This window comes from Dermacentor albipictus, unplaced genomic scaffold, assembly GCF_038994185.2.
Source record: "Dermacentor albipictus isolate Rhodes 1998 colony unplaced genomic scaffold, USDA_Dalb.pri_finalv2 scaffold_12, whole genome shotgun sequence".
NCBI classification, from domain to species: Eukaryota; Metazoa; Arthropoda; class Arachnida; order Ixodida; family Ixodidae; genus Dermacentor; species Dermacentor albipictus.
This window is the reverse complement of record NW_027225566.1, coordinates 5311004-5325581: the sequence shown is the minus strand read 5'-3', so window position 1 is coordinate 5325581 and position 14578 is coordinate 5311004.

The window sequence follows — 14578 nt, the reverse complement described above, 5'->3', positions numbered from 1 at the left end:
TTTGAAAAATAAAAATAGAAGCACGAAGTTTACAAATTCATAGCTCTGCATAAAAAACAGATATCTAGGTTCTGTAAACGGGATCCATTAGATCATTGAAAGCGGACAAATTCGATACGCCAGTTTATATCTTACGTGAATTTCTTAAGTTGTTTACAAGGGTTGTGAAAAAGCTATATTTCAGCATTATGAAATTTTTTTTAAGTTGATGTGTAACATATAAATTTTGTCCGCTTTAGATGTACTATTAGGTGCAATTCACGGAAATGTATTATCAATTTTCGTTACCGAGTTACAGAGCTGTGAACGTGATAGTTTCGTTTTACGAAAATTTTCGATTTTCGCCAATTTTTAATAAAGAATTGACAATTTAAGTCGAAATTTGAAACCAACAGTCACTATATTTTACGTTTTTCTTTTAAATGCAACAAACCTCGTCAAATTTGGTGCGGTGGTTGCTGAGAAAAACGAATTCTCCTTTTACGTGTATTTAGATAGGAGCACCCGAGCTAAAGCTTCCTCTTAAGCTTCGACTCTAAATCTGCAATTTCCCCAATCACACAAACAGCGGCGTAAAGCCCTGCGTGCTAGGCAACTCGATTAATTTAATCAGCATCAGGGGGAAAAGGCCAGTAGGTTTCTGTCCGCCATCGAACCAATGATCTTCAGTTATGATTCACGCAAAGCTGTAAGTCGAAAACAATCGGTCACCGCTCGAACGAACGATTTTGACGCTGGCAGGTTTATGTTTAAGCTTCCGCTAGATGTTTACACAGAGCTTGGTAAACAGCAACTTTAGAAACGCGCTCCTTAAGAGAAATGATACCACATATCCTCAGCTGCATGATGGCTTTTCAGCCGTCGCACACCGTTAATTATTTCCATCGCTGCTTATTTTATGAGCCGAGCTTGCGTTGGCAATTGCACAGACTACACGATAGTGAAAACTTTGGAAATGAAAAACATACGCACACAAAATAAAGAATTGCGGTGTTCTGTTTGAATTTCAGCAGGTATATATCACATACGGTGCACAGCTGTTGTGCCACGGGTTTCAATGATGATAAATTGGCGATTGAAGTTTGGTCATATCTGCAAAGATTTGTTTACAGACTTGCAATCATGGTGTATTCGATTGTCATCTACGAGACTTAATTTCAGTGAAAGTATTTGAACTTTCGAATCATTCGGTAAAGTGAATGGAACAATCAGCCTTGCCGCGCGGTGTTCACGTTGATGCTTCCTCAGTCGTTACATCCTCATTCGTTGTCTGGTGTAAATCTGCCTTGTGCAATGTGGGCGCGAGCTGCAGCAGCTCTTCTATGAGCTCTTGTAGCTTTTGGCTGCCGTGCTTGGTTGATATCTTTGTGTTACATACGTGGGATATACAAGCGCCCTAGGGATATTCTTTATTGGTTTCCATTCTTAATTTGTGCCCGAAATTCAGCGATTATTACTTTCACGCCGTGTTTATGAAACAGACGCAATAAGACAAGTTACGGTGGGAAGGGCTAGAGAGAGCGGGAGAAAGCCCTGTATTATTTAGTGATCTGTCAGTATACTGAGATAAATAAATAATGTTGTTTTGGCGCAAACGGCTTGAGCGAGGGTTTTCGGGAAGAAAAGACCCTGGAAGCGGTGCGTATACATTTAGATTATTATTTAAATTGATCTTTTTTTTTCTCACGGGAACATGATATTTCTTTCTATTTATATTAGGTGTCAAAAGTCTGGACAGCTTCGGCCAGGAGTGCCGGATTAATAGCCTATCATCTAGAAAAAGATAAATAAAAGGAAAGGAAACGCAGCACCACATCACTCAGCACGTGCTGCCAAGCGAATTGCATCACGTGCTGCAGGGTAATTCCAGCTCACTGCCTGCATAGCGAGACAATCAGGAAAAAGACATTTCGGCGCCTGTTTCTATAGCTCGCGACCTTTAGAGGCGTGGTGTTCGTGTCCAGAATTTCTGCACTTAGTAGAAAGATTCTGGAGACTGAAGGCATCGAACACACTATCTATGCTTATGATACAACTATATGGTGCACAGGAGGCAATTATGGTTAGGTTGAGGGAGCCTTAGAGGGGGCCATAGACACTATCGAAACCTATCTCGAACCCAGTCTGAGATGCTCCCCCTTGAAGACGGAACTCTTACTGTATTGTCCCAAGAAACGTGGCCCAACGGGTGGAAATCGTTAGAAGACAGAGACATCAACCTATATACACACTGTAAAAAATCGTCCGTTGTTTTTACGGAAATTCGACCGTCAGTTTTGGCTGCCAACTAGTTCCCGTAAAAATTACGGATCTCAGTTATTCTTAATCACGGGCCTTGTTTGTGAAATTCACACCTTTCCCGTAAAAATACCGCAGACCTGTAATTTTTTTTACGGGTACCGTCAGTAACATTTACAGTTCCTCCTGAAAATCACTCGTCAGTTTTACCTTGCTATTAAATACCACCGTTACGGCATCAATTCCGCCGGCGAAAATGAAGCTAGACACTGCACAACTGCATCTTTAATTTCAATATTGAACATACTGTCCCTTAGAAACAACATATTTCAGCACTGTACTTTTAATCGCTTGTTTCACGCGGTCTGACTGCTCTAAATCTGAATGTTCTAATCAGGGTAGTGGGGATGCGGAACTCTCCCTTTCCGGCAACAAAATATATCGCACTTACTGACTGAAGCTGAAATAGGCTGTAACACAACTATATATAAGCACCAATGCAGTGCAAATACCGCATCAGAGAAAATATGCAATATACTGAGAAAACTGGCAGTAATTGGCAGGTAATTAGGGGCACCATATTCCTGGCCACTATTTTGTAGCGATGCCTTATTCTTTGCTGTTCTTATAATCCACCACAAACGGCTGTCTGATCCTATTGACAATGAGGGCACACCGTCGCTCTGACGACTGACCAAGCACGAAAAGCCCGAAAAAGTACAGAATCGGAAAAAGCATCGCTACAAAAATATCAGCGTTGTCAATGGAACAAATAGAAATAAAGTAAGCGAGCAGCTTAACTTATTGTAATGGCCAGCTCACTCTTTGAAACAGCACTAATACAGAATGAAAACTTTACACTGGAAAACATCCAGTGATGTTTTATAATGAACAAGAAATATTTCGAAACACTTTATTGCACTTTACGTAGCTTTAAAATAATTTCTTGTGTAGATGACTTGGTGAAAGGGAACCATTTCTGTAGTTCGCGTTGCAAGGTTCTGGGCTGCTTGGCAGACGAAAAAGTATCCCTGCGTGTGGTCAACTAGTTCACACTGTGGGGCAAAGTAAACAGAATGACTCAGTTGGCTTCCAAATGCTATAGAGAGGTGCTTACATAGATTGTGAGTGCTCTTGAAAAGAGTGGTTTGCATTTTATGAAAGGTAGAATGACTTATAACATATTTTCAAAGTTAGCACAACACAGAGAAGGCAGGTATATGGGGCAGACTTACCAAGATGTTCCATTCACACTCAGTAATGCGCTGCACCAAGGCAAGAACTGTCTTGCTGACCGCCACATTTCCTTTTCTGCCCTTCTTTCCATGGTCTGTGTTTATGCCAAAAAATGCCCCCCTCCCCCCATAAAGAGAAAGCAGGCATAATTGCAATAAAGCATATATATAACGGCATTAAAGAAATTATTCGGATAATCTGGAATTTTTTTCAATGTCACAGCTCATGCTGATTTCAAACATGACATACAAATAATACGATTTTTTTGTTTTAAAGAATACCAGCCTACAAAGGGTTCAAAGTTGGACAAGTTGTTTCATGAGCAAATTGAATAGGAAACAGCGCAAAAAAAAATCTAATAACCGACAAATCCTGCTGTGTACTTCTCGTCTTGTCCCCGATTTTCGTGCACCGTTTCTCCACCCAACACCCAGGAGATGTGACTTTTGACTTTTATCATACAGGTGCATGTGGTGTAAGGTGCCCGTGGAAGGTCTGACTGACTTTCATCATGGAAAAAAGCCACAGATGGGTTTTGCTTTTAGATGCCAAAAATCTCTAAAGTGCTTTTATTCTTTAATAAGAAAACATTTTACCTAAGGGTATTTTAGACCAGGGGCCCTATAACGTAAAACTATTCCAATATGTTTCTATTCCAATCTCCTGACGTCAAATTTGCGTAACCACCAACGCAAGCACCGGGCGGTCACCCGCAGGGTTGCCTGAACCGACAAATCAAACGCTCTCCTCGTTCATAGGAGGTCACTTTTGTTGGCTTGAAAAACGAATAACATTGCCTACACTGAGCGGCTTGTCGTATCTAATTGGCTGACAAGAGGGGAGGAACACGCTCAAGTGGAGAGGGATTCGATGGGGCCGGGCCACTGCACTGAAAGTCGATAACCGTATGAAGAGGGTGGTGCCGGCGTCTACGATTGGTCGGCTTTCCCTTACTTACCTTGCGGTGGCTGGTCGAAAATCGCGGCGGCATGCAAAGCAAGCTCAAGAATGACGCTAAAACGGACCCTCAGCAAAGAAGAGTTGGCACAAGGAGGGGGTAAACGTTCCGAAAGTGCTCGAAAATGTTACACGGCCACGCAAGAAGTTTTATTATACGCAAATACACCCATGCTCTTCTGCAGGTGCGAGTAGCCAGCGTCTGAGCGATCGGCGGCAGCCATCTTTTATTCCTTTCGGAACGGGGCAGCCTGAGGCTATTCCGAAGAAAATTCAGCTTTGTTCGGCATATAAATGCATCTTTATCGCGTACACGTCACTTTGACGCGCTGAGTTCTTGCAGTTTTGTGACGTCGTGTGACAGGCAGGTGACGTGGGTACAGCCCGAAAACTTTTTAACAATAGCCGAGGGCTAATGGCGAAAAGTGGTCGAATCAGAAATAATTTTTCTTTCTGTCAAATCATGCATAATCAGTGTGTACACATCATATCAGATAGGGTGATATCACTGTTTTCGTGAGGTTGCGTGACTGACAGGTGAAGTGGGGGTGGTAGAAAAAAGTTTGTGACCAATCGTGGAGGGCGGATAGCAGAATTGGAATAAAAAAGTTTGGAATAGTTTTACGTTATAGCGCCCCTGCTTATTACCTTGGGGGCTAGCAAACTGAATAAAAATCTCGCTGCTCTAAATATGGGAGCAGCGCGACCCTTCGATTAACTCCAATAATTGATGGTAGCTCACAGCAGGAACCGGAACGCATTACTTTTGTGTAATTTGAAACTTAGGCCTCGACATTTTTCAGCTTTACAGAGGTGTACTCTGAAGCTGAAAAAAGTGGACTAAGCTTCAAATCGTCCAGTGTTATTTTTGATTACACAGAAGCAATGTCTGCTGGTTCCTGTTGCCAGCTACCGTCAATTTCTAGTATCAAGCTAGCACACTGAATTTACAATATCCACAGCACTGTTAAAGGTGATTGTACACAGTTTCTTTCACTTAAGGCGAGCATATGTGCTATTAATGCGCATGATGCAAAACAAATACAAGCATAAACAGAAAATAAAATAAACCTTTGTATGAATTCAAGTGTGCATGACGCCTTCTCTGCATAACAAATGTGGAAGCAGAAACAAGCTGCAAACAGCATGCAGAATGCTTGCTTGAACGTCTTTGTTGCTGCCACAACATGGCCATCAACAAGCAATAGGTACTCTTCAGGCATCCAGATGTCACACCTAAACAAAATGAAAAGAGTACTTGTCATTTTACATGATAGGGCTGACTGCTGGATCAACTGTTCTGTACCAGTCGTATGCAAACTATATGCATTCCAAAAGTTACGTTCTAGGGCACTTTCTAATTTTCACTGAGTGTTGTGTGCCACTTGTTCCTTAACCAGCAGGTCTTTAGCTTTCTTTCAACCAGAAAATAGTGTTGCAGGAAAGAAACTATAAATGCCTTTTGAAAACTATTTTGGGGAAAGTTATTAAGAGTATTTAAATAAATAGAAGTGAAACTACAGGCATCCTCGAGCAAACAGGGCGTGTACCATGTGCGTACCCATTCAAGGACATATACTGGCGACAAACTTGACCCGATTTTTTAAACCATTCCTGCATATCTGTGCTTTTAAACTTGACTATGATTCATGTGCATAGAGGTTGCGGTTTACAAGCCATTGCTATACAGTTACTTGTGAAGACTGCTGGTACATAAAAAATGCAGATACTGGCTCTCTGGCAGCATACTGAATAACAGAAAGCAACCAGAAAATGAAGTTAATATTAAGGATATGTCCATGTAGTTGGCAGACTGCGTAACCCATGGAACTGCTATATAAAATATATGGAAGAACATTAAAACTGCAATTATGGGAAAAAAAGTTTGCATATTGCAAAAGCAACAGGCTCAGTGATCAAATGCTCTTTCACTTGTTTTCAGTCAAATTAACTATATAGCATGCTAATACTTCCCTACATGGTGTGTACGAAGATCACCGTTTAAAGGGAATAATAGCACATATTGGGTGCATTTTGTTGCTGAACTGTCCTGAGAAAACTGAACACTAAATGTTAATTTTCGCTGTTGAGTAGTAAGCGCTGGCCTTAACATAATGAGACACTAACATACTGGCAGCATAGGATATTCACAGGAAGTCATTAGTTATATTTTTAATCACAGGTTATATGGCTTATGTGGAAATTATCCAAATGGTGCCAGTGAATGGTTATTGCAAGTCAATATTTGTAAAATTCAAGAGAGAGAGCATGCGGTTTAAAACACCTGTCCTGAAATATCGGCTTCAAGTATACCAACATTCCATATTGGTATGTAAACCCTTGCATATGGAGGTCTCAATTGTAGAACCATATGGAATGCTAATGTACTTGGCACCAACATTTCCAGCCAAATATTTCGTACTAGGTGCTTGCGTTAGATACTTCCAGAAATGCGCCAGCCTAAAACAATAATTAGCCCCAATTCTCCTATCACTATACTTGGTGTAAAACAAAGAAATAAAATTACATATTTAAGTTTATTACACCGTCTTAACGTTCATTTCGCATTATATTGACTTCTTTTCTCAATAACTAGACTGTAAACACCAAATTTCAATGGTCTGCCGTTCTGTAAATAAAAGAGGCCTGTACAACGATGCAATCTTCACTACTACTGCCTACTGCATGGCAGTGTAATAGGACAGCCCATAACTGCAAGTGCCACATGTAATTTCTTAAGGTAAATCATCAAAACTCTCTGAGATATACTGCTGCTACATTACAACTTCTTTAAGTACTTATCCAATAAAAATTGAAGCTTTTTGGCACCAGTTATAGTCAACGAAATGCGAAATATACTTTGAATGCACGTACCTGCTGCGATTATGCATGGAGAAAGCGGTGTGTCCTCAAATCAACCTGTTTTACAATGAGACATGGCTGCAAATGCGTCGCACACAGTCCGTGGCATGCGAGCACACCAAAGAGAGAACGTCCAGAGTTCCTGCGGTGACGGGCGGAGAAGAGAAACTTAGTTGAGGAAGCCGCAACGTGAACCACCTCGACTTCCCCAATGGCGCTGCCACCCCCGCTGCCGCCGCCGCGATCTGCGAACAAGGCCACAACGCTCACAACAAACAAAGGCGGCAGCGGGCGCACGAAAGTGCTCAGACTGGATAGCGAACAATTCGCAAGAGCACTACCACGTGCGTTCGTCAATAAATGTGCCAAACCCATTTAAATCAAAAGCGGGAGAAAGCAAACATAGCGAAGCCGAAGAATGGCGCGGAAGCGTTCCGCAAGCGACACCGCGGACTTGGCATGCTCAACCGTTAGCTCAATACTCAAACGTGATAGCATACGCTTCGCAGAACACCATTGACCAGTGCATAATGACTCGACCTACCTGCACTTACAAGGCGACCAACCGTTCTTCTTTGTGTACACTTGTACGATTTACACTTGGCTCCAAAGCCGCGGCGCCGAGACGGCCGAGGTTGCTGCAGCGTGCGTCCTGCTTTCTACAGCGCGCGCTAATGCCTTAGCGCATGCGCGTTTCGCGCACTGGGAACGGCCGGCGCGCCAATGAGCATGCGCGCAGCTCGTCCTTCGCTCTAAACTCCTCTCTCTTCGTTCCTCTCCAGGCTCTCGCAGCATTTTAACGGCGGTGGCGCTGCTTTCTGATTTACGGTATACACCAGAACACCGTGAATTCAAAGCGCGCCGCCATATTGATGAGCGCTGGTCGCGCCATCTATCCCAAGCGCCGCGAAGTAGCAGGTCTGGGCTGCCACACCGGGAAATGCGACCCGTCGCAAAAGCCAAACTTGGGCTTTTTAGCTGGGCGGAAGGCGTGTTTCGCGTTTTTTCTAACCTGACATATTCGCTGTCTCGGTCCAATCAAACTTCAAGGCCTCATGCAAGTCCGCAATGGCCACATTGAGTGCTCTGCAGACTGCAGAAGCGAATACATCGGGCAAGTACGCTATTACGTTTGTACAAACCGCGCGCTATAAGCTAGAACACGTGTGAGCTGTAATATATCCGCTTTTTTGGACGTAACCTGTGAAGCAATATAGAGCACTGTGTTGGTGATATATATTATTAAAGGACGCAGCACATTGTCTTCTGCACTTTCAGTTTGGTCTTGTTTGTCATGCTCACTACTGGGTTGGCCGCGTTTGGCAACCAACTGGCGAGGTCGCTTGACTGGGCTAATAGCCTGCCTGATTAGCAGATGCCTGCCCTTCACCACTTGCACATTGAAAACAAAATATATGTTATAGTAAGAAGGGCTGTAGTTCTTTCCCATGCCATCACTGCTGCGAAGATATAATGTCCTCTCAAAATGAAATAGAAAATACACCAGGCCAATTGTACCGTCCAATTTATCGTACAGCATTCAGAACAAAAGCTTACAGCACTCCAACAAGCAGCATATGATGCTAAACCTTCACTCATTGGAAAATGAGGAACTACAGTAGTTATAATGTTAAACTATGTGTGCAGTCAAAGCCCGTATAACAGGGTGAGCATGACAGGTGCAGGTGTTGTAGAGTTGTTGCACAAACCATCACAGGGCACATGAAATTACCATCCCTACTTAAAGCTGCATCATCAGGGACCCCTTTGATACAAGACAACAACCGCACCTGCATCCCAAGAAATTAGCCCCACCAACTGCAGCTACCTGGTATCAGACCTGTTTCGCTTGTACGAGGCCATATCGGATTGTTGGCGCTCCCGTAGAAAAGAAAACAGCAAAAAAAAGAACTGGCGACAACGAGCAACATATTTTTACAAAATACAACAATAATTAACCACCCTAATTTCCTCGCTATAAGAACGGGAAAATATTGCGCTTTGCCCCGCATAACAGCCCGCAAGCATTTTAGAGCTCAGAAGGCTCAAATGAATTCGTTACGAATGACACCTGGAACACCAGCTCGTAAAGACAGGCGTGCTGCAAGAACGCCTTCGGCGACGAGCAGTCATTGTTTACCTTTTGTGGACGCATGCTACGTGACGAGCAGACTTCGGTTTACTTTGATAGCAATAACGCTCACCAGCAGGGCAACATTCTATTGCCTACAACTTGTCGTTCATGCTTAATGGTCATGCCGTGCACCAGCTGCAAGTATCGCTAACCGCAAACTCAAGTGTTCCGCTTAACCATCGGGAGCTTTGCATGACTGAAAACACGTAAAGGCTTGCCTTTTTGTTATAGCCAAGGGGAAGCACCAGCACGGCATTCTTCGCTGTAGGCTTGTTCAGAAACTGCTCGGAGCAAACCTGCGTGTTACACATAATACGTTCGTAGGGCGCAAAGTTGAACCTGGCACTAAAATATACACAGATCGGATACTTACTCGTGCATTTTCACTGGGTTGGTAGTTCTTCCTATTCACTGCAGCTATCCACCGGTGGCGTAGCTTGGCATTCTTCGTGGCGGATGGAAATCGGTGCAGGCTGAAAACACCGCACCGGCACGATTCCCTACGTGTGTTGTGCTCTTCGCAAACAGCGCTAGCTAAGCAACCTGATCCTTTTGCGCTGGTTGTTTTGGCATCCAAACACGACGCAATGATGCCCATATGACTTCTTCTACTTTAGATCCGCGCGAACGGGCACATTTCCGCACTTTGGAGTCCTAGAGCTGGCGCTTGCCATGCCTACCGGTCGCCGGCGAACACACTTTGGCAGCCCAGTACAATATGGCACCGGTCGACGGGTAAGTCGGGTGCGAGAGTATGCGTTCGGTTAGTCTGGGTGCGAGGCTATCGTGTTCTGGTCTATAGATTTGGCATATTTTACGGCATATCTGCCGTAAAAAAAAACGCAATTTTTTACAGTGCAGGAAACGGTTGCCGCATACCCAGAGTCGATTCAATCAAGGTCTTGGGCATGATCGTTGAGTCAGGGGGTACAAATGGCAAGACTATAGACAAGCTAATTGCTAAAACTGAAAGTACTGTTCGTTTAGTTCGGAGGGTATCAAATCGGCATTATGAACTCAAGGAGGATAACCTCATTCGACTAATGCATGTCTTTGTTTTGTGCCACTTTACTTACGTGGCAGCCATGCATCGATGGAAACGGGCAGAGCCGGATAAATTGAATGCACAGCTTAGGAATATTACCAAGCGGGTTCTCGGTTTAAGCGTATACAGGGGCGTAGCCAGGGGGGGGGGGCTTATTGGGCTTCAGCCTTCCCCCCCTCCCCGAAATTTTTTCGTGCTGTCATGCGCCGCCGACCAAAACAACTCCCGGCGCCGGAAATGATGCTCGATTTTGTCTAGAATGTCCTTTTCACGCTCGAAAAGACATTTTAGCGTGAACATTGCGAAATCGGGATGAGTTTCGCGGCAACACCCATGCATTGGGAGTCACATATCGTAACGGAAGGCGCCCCACCGAGCACAAAGTTTCCAGTGTGTTTTGATGGCGAGCGGGCTCCTCTCGGCATCTCGCGGAGGCCGCCGAATCTATGGAGCGAGTGCTTGGATTTAAATTCTGAAACTTTATGGGCATAAAGTTCCCATAACCTTTTGATGAGAAAGGTGCATCACCATTTCCAAAGTCGTGCTTAAGATTTTCAATTCCGGAACTGTGTGGGTTTAGCGCTTTTATAAACATTTGACGCCAAAGGTGCATTGACTTTTCTAAAGTCGTACACCGGACAATACAATGAGACAAGCCAAATCAGCACACTATCAGACAAGTTGACTAAGCACCCAGCGAGGTCCGATGAGACGAAGCGTTGTGGTGGTTTATTTGTGCCATCATGTCACAGAAAAGGATAACATTTTTTTTGTCTCCTGCGCGAAAGCATCCATGTCAAGACACTAAAGCCAGCAAAGATAACTAAGTTATTATTTATTTTTGTACTTGGACTTTTATTCACGCGGACACAGTGAGCCTCACTTTCTTGTTTTTTTTTTGTTCTCGCTACCCGCGGGCTGCCAATCCAGCCATAGCGCATGTGTTTTTTGTTTTTCTCGTGCTGCATCGACCACCGCGCGGCGCATATCGATGCGCGTTCGCTTTTCTCTGGCCGAATAGATTTTCGCCTAGCAGAGTTTTGGACGCTTTATGGCTAGCAGACGAGAAAACGAAACAATGCAAAGTCGCCTGCCGCCAGCACTGCGGGGACTCGACGGATTGCAACGCGTTCACTTGAGCGCAACCTCTCCGGAAAATTTTGTCTCGCAGGTGTAGGATACCAAGCGGTGCGCGTATGCTTCTCTGTGGACCAAGCGTCTCACGTTTTCTTCAATATTCATTCGGTAGCCACAATAGGTGCCCAAAGTAGGCATTGGATTGTAGCCAACATGCCTTCCTTTGCGTTATTTGATTTCGGCACTCCCCGCCCCACAAAAATAAAAAAGAAGACATTGTTGCGGCGCAGCGAATTGTCGCATGGTGAGAGTTCGATTTTGTTACTCCTTTGGTGGAAAGTAATGGGCCACGGGACGCTTCAGTTGCCGGATACTCTTACTGTATTATTGCGATAGCAGCTATATAGAGACTCCAGGCGCATTCCTGCCGTCGCCCTCATGTTCCGTATAAAATCAAAGGACAATGACATCGTGACCACGCGCCGCATCCTGTATGCGCGAGTGAAAGCGTAAGGGGGGGGGGGCGGCATGGTTGAGCCGATGATGGCGGCTCAGTCTTATGTGCACACAGGAGAAAAGCTTTGAGGAAGCGCGCCGCCTTCCGTCGCGCGTGGTAGATCGGGGGAGTGGAAGGAGGAGGGGCGGCTGTGATTTGTGAATCTGTGGTTGTGCAATACGTTTATTTGCCTCGTTTGACGCTTCATTTATAGTGTCTTTTTCCTAGGTACGTAGGTTTACTTGAGACTTATACGTATACTTAAATATATTTTTGCGAGGTTTTGTGTATATATGCAGTGAACTTTGTTTCCAGTGACACTTTTTTGCCCTTTATCAAGCTGTACCTTCACATCTGTATATTCCATTGTATATTCATGTTTCTAATGTACGACGGCGAGTCAAAGAAAAGTGAGCGAACTCGCGCCGCGCAATATGGTTCCGTTCATTATTTGCGAGGCATGCGCATAGCACATAAGCATCTCATTTACAAAAGTGACACGCCGGCGTGAGGATATATGTGCTTTAATGCTCTCGCACACTGGGTTGAACATGGTTGTGCGATATAATGGACACTCCAAAAGTTGAACAGCGTGGTGTGGTGAGGTTTTCGACGGATGAAGACGCTTCCCAAAAAGAAATTAGTTGCCGTATGGCTGCCGTGTGCGTTGAACATTGCATTTCATTGGCCACTGTGAAGCGCTGGAGCAAACGGTTGAAAGAAGAACGTGAAAGTTGCAAAGACGGTCCAAGACTGGGCCAAAGCCACCGTGCAATCACCCCCAAAACAATTGAAAAGGTTGATGAGCTGATTCGGCAAGAACAGGGGCTAAGCATCGGTGAACTGGCAGAGCGCGTGAACATCTGTCGCGGTTTGGTTCACACCATATTTCATGAATATCTCGGTTATCGGCTCTTGTGTGCGCAATGGATGCCCAAGATGTTGAACCACCGCCATAAGACGGAGAGCTTCGGCGCTGTATGGACTCATGTGATCTGGTTTCACAATGAGAATGACGACTTCCGGGGCGCTATAACGTAAAACTATTCCAAACTTTTCTATTCCAATTCTGCTATCAGCCCTCCACGATTGGTCAAAAACTTTTTTCGACCGCGCCCACTTCACCTGTCTGTCACGCGACGTCACGAAACCCGCGATACCTCCCCATCTGATATGATGTGTACACACTGATTATGCATGATTTGACAGAAAAAAGAAAAACAGTTATTTCTGATTCGACCTCTTTTCGCCATTAGCCCTCGGATATTGGTAAAAAGTTTTCGGGCTGCACCCACTTCACCTGCCTGTCACGCGACGTCACAAAACCGCACAAACTCACCGCGTCAAAGTGACGTGTACGCGATAAAGATGCGTTAATATGCCGAACAAAACTGAATTTTCTTAGGAATAACCGCAGGCTGCCCCATTCCGAAAGGAATAAAAGATGGCTGCTGCCGATTGCTGAGACGCTGGCTACTCGCACCTGCCGGAGAGCATGGGTGTATTTGCCTATAATAAAACTTCTTGCGTGGCCGTGTAACGTTTTTAAACCCTTTCGGCACGTTTACCACCTCATTCTGCCAACTCTTCTTTGCTGAGGGTCAGTTTTAGCGTCATTCTAAAGCTTCCGTTGCATGCCGCCGTGATTTTCGACCAGCCACCACAAGCTAAGTAAGGGAAAGCCGACCAATCGCACACGCCGGCACCACCCTCTTCATCCGATTATCGATTTTCAGTGCACTGGCTCTGCCCCAGTGAATCCCTCTCCACTTGAGCGTTCTCCTCGCCTCTTGTCAGCCAATTAGATACGACAAGCCGCTCAGTTTAGGCAACGTTATTCATTTTTCAAGCAAACAAAAGTGACCTCCTATGAGCGAGGAGAGCATTTGATTGGTCTGTTCAGACAACCCTGCGGGTGACCGCCCGGTGCTTGCGTCGGTGGTTACGCAAATTTGACGTCAGGAGATTGGAATAGAAACATATTGGAATAGTTTTACGTTATAGGGCCCCTTGTCTACAATTGCGACCAGGGACGAATGGGCGCTATAACGTAAAGCTATTCCAAACTTTTATATTCCAATTCTGCTATCATCCCTCCGCCATTGGCCAACAACTTGTCTTAACCACCCCCACTTCTCCTGTCTGTCACGCGACGTCACGAAAACCGCGATACCTCCCCATCTGATATGACGTATACACACTGATTCTGCATAATTTGACCGAAGAAAACAAAAATAGTCATGTCTGATTCGACGCCTTTTTGCCATTAGCCCTCGGCTATTGGTCAAAAGATTTCGGGTGGCACGCACTTCACTTGCCTGTCACGTGACGTCACAAAACCGCGAGAACTCACCGCGTCAAAGTGCCGTGTACGCGTTAAAGATGCATTAATATGCCGAACAAAACTGAATTTTCTTCGGAATAGCCGCAGGCTGTCCCGTTCCGAAAGTAATAAAATATGGCTGCCACCGATCGATCAGGCACTGACAACTCGCGCCTGCCGGAGAGCATGGGTTTATTTGCGTGGAATAAT